The sequence below is a fragment of the Vombatus ursinus genome, unplaced genomic scaffold (assembly GCF_900497805.2).
Source record: "Vombatus ursinus unplaced genomic scaffold, bare-nosed wombat genome assembly UNPS02015315.1, whole genome shotgun sequence".
Taxonomy (NCBI): domain Eukaryota; kingdom Metazoa; phylum Chordata; class Mammalia; order Diprotodontia; family Vombatidae; genus Vombatus; species Vombatus ursinus.
Window position 1 is genome coordinate 1839 of NW_020955093.1, and position 6690 is coordinate 8528.

Sequence of the window (6690 nt, forward strand, 5' to 3'; positions counted from 1 at the left end):
GGAAAGAAAAGATGGACAGCTCTCAACACAACACATAGTATGTACTACATAGGCTTTCTTGAAATCAAAATTTATTGCTATATATTTTTTAATCCTCTCATATGTTCTGCTATGCATATGACATGCTTTTTTTCTTTTTTTGTTTTGTATTTAAGTTTATAATGTTTATTTTTCTTTTCTTATTATGTATTTAAGTTTCATCAATTAAAAAAGAAGGGTCCTATTGGTAGGGATAGTAATTGAGAAATTACAGTGATGTTAAAAAAAATATTATCACTAAAATATTTTTTAAAAAATATTGAAAGACTGTATTTAACATGAATGTATATGTAGACCCTATATCGGATTGTGCACTGTCTCGGGGTGGGAGGGGAAATAAGAGGGAGAGACAATTTAAAACTCAAAATCTTATGGAAGTGGATTTTGAAAACTAAAAATAAATAAATAAATATTGAATGAGGGTGCTGATGTAGGCACCATTGGGAGCCACCCCCTCATATGAGTAAAATCATAACCTAGACACTAGGGGGAAAAAAGGAGTAGCAGCTGCTCAGGTGAGGAGATGGGGAGCCCTTGGTTCGTAAGTGGGAGGTTTCTTTGGCCAGTGTTAAACACAACCTTTGATATTGGGAGAAAATCTTAAGCACATTGACACCTGGGTTGCTAGGGGTTAATGTGTAGCACCAGAACTGAATGCTGCTACCAGCTGCCTTCTTGAAATCTATTTGGGTGGCCAGTTTTAACTTGAATTCAATTTTTGGAACAATAAAAAAATTAAGAAGACAAAACACTTAAGTACACAGAAGGGAGAAGCACACTTTGTGTAGGCTATGTAGTAACCATTCAAATACCAATCCATTTTGATAGTTTCTCTTTGAGAAATGGAAATAAAAATCAGACAAGTGATCAATTTTGTATGGTTAAAATAGAGCTTCATATAATGTTATATCTCTTATCTTTCTAGGTTTCATCAGGTCTGCGCTTGTATTTGTGCTCACATGGTACTCATTAGGAGGGAAATGCTTTGAAATTGTAGTTCAGATTAGGCAGCATATTGGAAGTGATTTAATTTCAGTATAAACTGTTTATAACTCTAAGCTTTGTTTCTCCATGAAATTCAGTTCATACTGTGATAAGTTCTCTACCCTGCTCAAATAATGCTTAGGAAGGACACAGTGATAGCTAGTCATAAAGCTTTTTGATGAGTTTGGAAAATAAAAAAACTAGCTTTTTAAATTTTGGTCAAGTATGTGGTGCTTTCAATTGAAATCACTCCAGAACCTCTTCATAGAAAGCATAACCTACATTAGTCCCAATGCTTCAGTGGAGATATTTCAGAGATATTTCAGAGACACAGTCAAGAACACCAGATATTTCTCTATGAGGTCTATGAGTTGAGATAAAATTGAGCATTAGATCTTGGGGAGTCATTCCATGCTATAAGTATTGAGTCCCATTTTAAAATAATCCCCCATCTGTATATGTGTGAAATGTCCCTCAGTACCCCTCATCCTAGGTGGCACAGTGGAAAGAGTACTGGGCCTGGAGATAGGAATACTCATCTTCCTGAGTTCAAATCAGACCTGAGACACTTACTACCTGTGTGACACTTAACCTTCTTTGCCTCAATTTCCTCGTCTGTATAATGAAAAAGGAAATGGCAAACCATCCAGTGTCTTTGCCAAGAAAACCCCAAATGGGGTCACAAAGAGTTGGACACAATTGAAAAACAACAACACTCCTCATCTTACAAGGGTAAGTGGTGTCATATGAAAAAATATATAGGTCTTTATTTTTTATTTTGTATTTTCATAAACATTGAAGAAGCTGGACCTGTTGAACTTTATCTCAGAAAAAACTCAACACTAGTTTACTTGGGATTATGGAAACTTACTACTTTCAGAACACAATTAGTAGTCATCTATTTTGCATATTTGTTTTGAATTTTCATTTCAACAAATAAACATTGTAGTTAAAGTTAGTGGAATAAAATTTCTAACCTATTTAAAAATACAAAAATATTGAATTATAGTTTGGGAAGGAGAATTGATATTGTTCTCAACATCATCATAATTACAATATAGATAATAATAGCTAACATTTTTATATAGTGCTTACAATGTGCCAGATGCTTTATAATTATTATCTCAGTTTATCCTCACAGCAACCCTGGGAGGTAGATGATATTGCTATCTCCATTTTACAAATGAGGAAATTTAGGCAAATAGAAGTTAAGTGACTTGCCCAGGGTCACACAGCTAGTAAGTTTGAAATTGGATTTTAACCCAGGTCTTCCTGACTGTAGGCCTAAGACTCTATCCAATGTGCCACCCCACAGTCACTAAGTCAATAACATTTATTAAGTCCTTACTTTGTACCAGGCACCATAGTAAGCACTGGGAACACAAATACAAGCAAAAAGACACTCTCTAGAAGCTAATATTCTAATAGGGGAAGATGATATATAAGAGGAAGATGAAAAATTAGGAGACAGGAGATATAAAAAAGTACCCAGTGTAGGGGCATAATGGAGGAGTCCAATTGAAGCTTAGTGAAAAATGAAGAGATGGCTGGCCTGAATACCATTGTCAAATGGAGGTTCTGAAAGAAACCATCCAATCAGAGGCAGGGGCCACATGGGCTGAGTGTAATTATAACTGTTGATTCCAGAGATGAAGTGATTTTCCAGTTGAAGAGTTTTCTGGGAAACATAAAATGCTCAGATTAACAGAAGAGGAAATAGAATATTTAAATAAGCCCATTTTAGAAAAAGAAATTGAACAGGCCACAAATGAGTTTCCTAAGAAAAAAAGCATCAGGCCCAGATGGATTTACACATGAATTCTATGAAACATTTAAAGATAAACTAATTCTAATATTAAGTAAATTATTTGGAGCACTAAGCAAAGAGGAAGTCCTACCAAACTCTTTTTGCAAAACAACTATGGTGCTAATACCTAAATCAGGAGGAGCAAAACCAGAGAAAGAAAAATTATAGACCAATTTCATTAATGAATATGCATGCAAAAATCCTAAATAAAATACTAGCTAGAAAACTACAATATATCACAAAAATTATATATTATGACCAAGTAGGATTTATACCAGGAATGCAGAGCTGATTTAATATAAGGAGAACTATTACTGTAATTGATTATATCTATAACAAAAGTACAAAAATTATAGGATTATATCAATAGATGCAGAAAAAGCTTTTGACAAAATACAACCTCATTCCTATTTTAAAAAACACTTGAAAATATAGGTATAAATAATTTTTCCTTAAAATGATAAGAAGCATCTATCTAAACCATTAGCAAACATTATCTGTTAACAGAAATAAGCGAGAAGCCTTCCTAATAAGATCAGGATTGGATTAAGGATGCCTATTATCGCCAATATTATTCAATACTGTACTAGAAATGCTACCAATAGCAATAAGAAAAGGAAACTGAAGTAGTCAGAATGGGTAATAAAACTATCTCTTTTTGCATATGATATACTTGGAAAATCCTAGAGTTTTAACTAAAAGCTAGTTGAAATAATTACTAATGTTACCAAAGGAGCAAGATATAAAATAAGCCCACATAAATCACCAGCATTTCCACATATCTTCTGCAAAGCTCTGCAAGAGGAGATAGTTCTTTTAAAATAACTGTAGAAAATGTAAAATACCTGGGAGTATGCTTTCAAGATAAATCCAGAAACTATATCAACATAATTATAAAATAGATTTTGTACAAATAAAGCCACATTTAAATAACTGAAGAAACATCCATTGTTCATGGATGGGCTGAGCAAATATAATAGAAATGACAATTCTACCTAAATTCATCTACTTATTTAGTGCCATCCCAATTAAATTACCAAAATTAAATTTATTTTATTGAGCTAAGAAAAATGACAAAATTCATTTGGTAGAACAAAAGATCAAGAATATCAAGGGAATTATTTTTTTAAAGGTAAAGGAAGGAGGTCTATTTAGCAGTATCGGATCTTAAACTGTATAATAAGGTAGTAATTATCAAAACTATCTGGTACTGGCTAAGAAATAGAATGGTGGATCAGTAGAATAGAGGAGATGCTCAATGCACAGTAACAAATAATTGTAATAACTTGTGTTTGATAAATGTAAAGATTTAAGCTTTCAGGATAATTGATTGTTTGGTTAAAAAAAATTGTCAGGAAAACTGGAAAGTATTCTGGCAGAAACTAGGTATAAACAAATATCTTACACCATTTACCAAGATAAGGTCAAAATGGATATATGACCTAGACATAAAGGTAGATATCATAAGTAAATTAGAACATAGAATGTGTTACCCATCAGGTTTATGGATCTGAGAATTTATGAATAAACAAGAGATATAGAGCACTGTGAGATATAGAATGGATAATTTTGATTACATTAAATTTTTAAAAGTTTATACAAATAGAACCAATGTAGTCAAGAATAAAAAAAGCAGATAATTAGAGGGAAATTTTATAGATACTTTCTCAAATAAAAGTCTCATATCTCAAATTTGTCAAATTTAAAAGAAAATGAGTCATTCTCCAATTGATAAATGGTTGAAGGATATGAACATTTTTTCAATGAAGAAATCAAAGTTTACATATATATGTAATAGGGAAAAATGCTCTAAATCATTATTGATTAGAGAAATGCAAATTAAAACAACTTTGAGATACCATTTCATACCCATCAGATTGGCTAAAATGATAGAAGGGGAAAATGACAAATGTTGAAAGGGATATGAAGGAATTGGGACATTAATACACTGTTGGTGGAATTGTGAGCTGATTCAACCATTTTCAAAAATAATCTAGAATTATGCTCAAAGACTTACAAAACTGTGAATATACCCTTTGACACAGAAATACTACTATTAGTTCTGCTTCCCAAGGTGATCAGGGAAAAATGAAAAGAATCTATATGTTCTAAAATATTTATAACAGCTCTCTTTGTGGTGGCAAAGAACTCAAAACCAAAGGGATACCCATCAATTGTGGAATGGCTGAACAAGTTATGTTATATGATTGTGATGGAATACTAGTGTGTTATAAGAAATGATGAGCAGGTTGATTTTAGGAAAACATAGAAAGACTTGCATGAAATAATGGAATGAAATGTGCAGAACCAAGAGAATGTTGTATAGACAAACATCAATATTGTTTGAAAAGTAAATGTGAATGACTAAGCTATTGTGAGTTATATGCACATTCAAATCCACTACACATACCCTATGAAGAAAGACACTCTATACCCCCAGAAAAAGAACTGATATTTGGGGCTATTTATTGTATAGTTTCACATTTATGTCTGTGTCAAATGTTGGCCTTCTCTAGTGAAGGGCTGGGAAGGAGAGAAAGAAACAGCTTGGAACTCAAATGTAACAGAAAAAAATAAAATAAAAATTTTTATAAAGAGTTTTCTGGGGCATCTTGGAGGAACACAGATTGAAATCTGGTGAGAAATGAAGAGATGAGTGACCTAGGCACCATCCTTAAATGGAGATTTACCATCAGTTTCATCTAATCATCATCATAATAATTTTTATTTTATTTTCATTGCCATTGTGGTCACCATTATTGCATGGTAAGAGTATCCCTAGAGGTTATTTTGACAAGGTGCTCAGATCAAAGTCACTCAAACCAAACAAGTTTTCTACAGGATACTGTCTCATGACACTTTGTTCTACCACTTTAGGCTCAGAAAGAAGAGTTTCTGGGAAGAATTAAGCTTATAGACCTTAGAAGGACCTTGGAGGTCATCTAATCATACCCTTTCACTTCACAAATAGGAAGACTGAGGTCAATCATGGTTAAATAGTTTGTCCAAGCTCACACAGGTGTTATGTAGCAGAGTATTCTGTCTTCTAGCAGGATTCTAGAGCAAATCTAGTACTCTTTCAATTGCAATGAGAAAAAAAGGGAAAGGGGAGCATTATAGAAATAGACTAGTGAACTACATGTTGTGGAATATTGGCCTCTGATAAATTTTTGCAAGACCTTAAGCCTGGCAGGTGTATAGTTGCCCCTTATCCCTACACAATACAAGTAAGGCAGTTTTGACTTTGCCTTTATTCCTGTCTGATGGGTGCAGGGTAGAGAGGGAGGAAGCATACCACCTCCACTCCTTCTATAACTGAGTTTAAATCATCAGGCCCTATCGATGGTGCTAAAGACAACTTTAATCATTGCCTTACAGATCAAGGTTAATTACTCTAGTGAATGATTCACCCCATTGAGGAACTGAGCTCTCAAATAGATATTCAAGACCCTGGGGTTTTGATGGGGCTACTGAGAGGCTGTGGTAAATTTCCCTCCTCTCTGCTTCTGCTTGCCAAGTTTCCAACAGGGGAGAACATGTAAGTTCAGTTCTCTTGGGGATTGACTCTGCATAGAATTGTCTCTATTTTTACAAAGAGATAAATTGAATAAAGGCTGAGTTTGCTGATGAAATATTGGGGTCATATTTCTTAAAAGTTTTTAATGCCAGTAAAAATAAACCATAGGAAGAGAATATCATAAAACAGGAGCAAAGAGCACTGAGTGGCTAACGTTAAAAGTACTCAATGTTAATTCATATGTCTAGGAAGGAACTGCCATAAATGCATTGATATTCTTTCAGCTTGATCTAGAACTGTGAGCTTCTACTTCTCAGTGTCCCTGCACTTAAGTGTTTCTTCT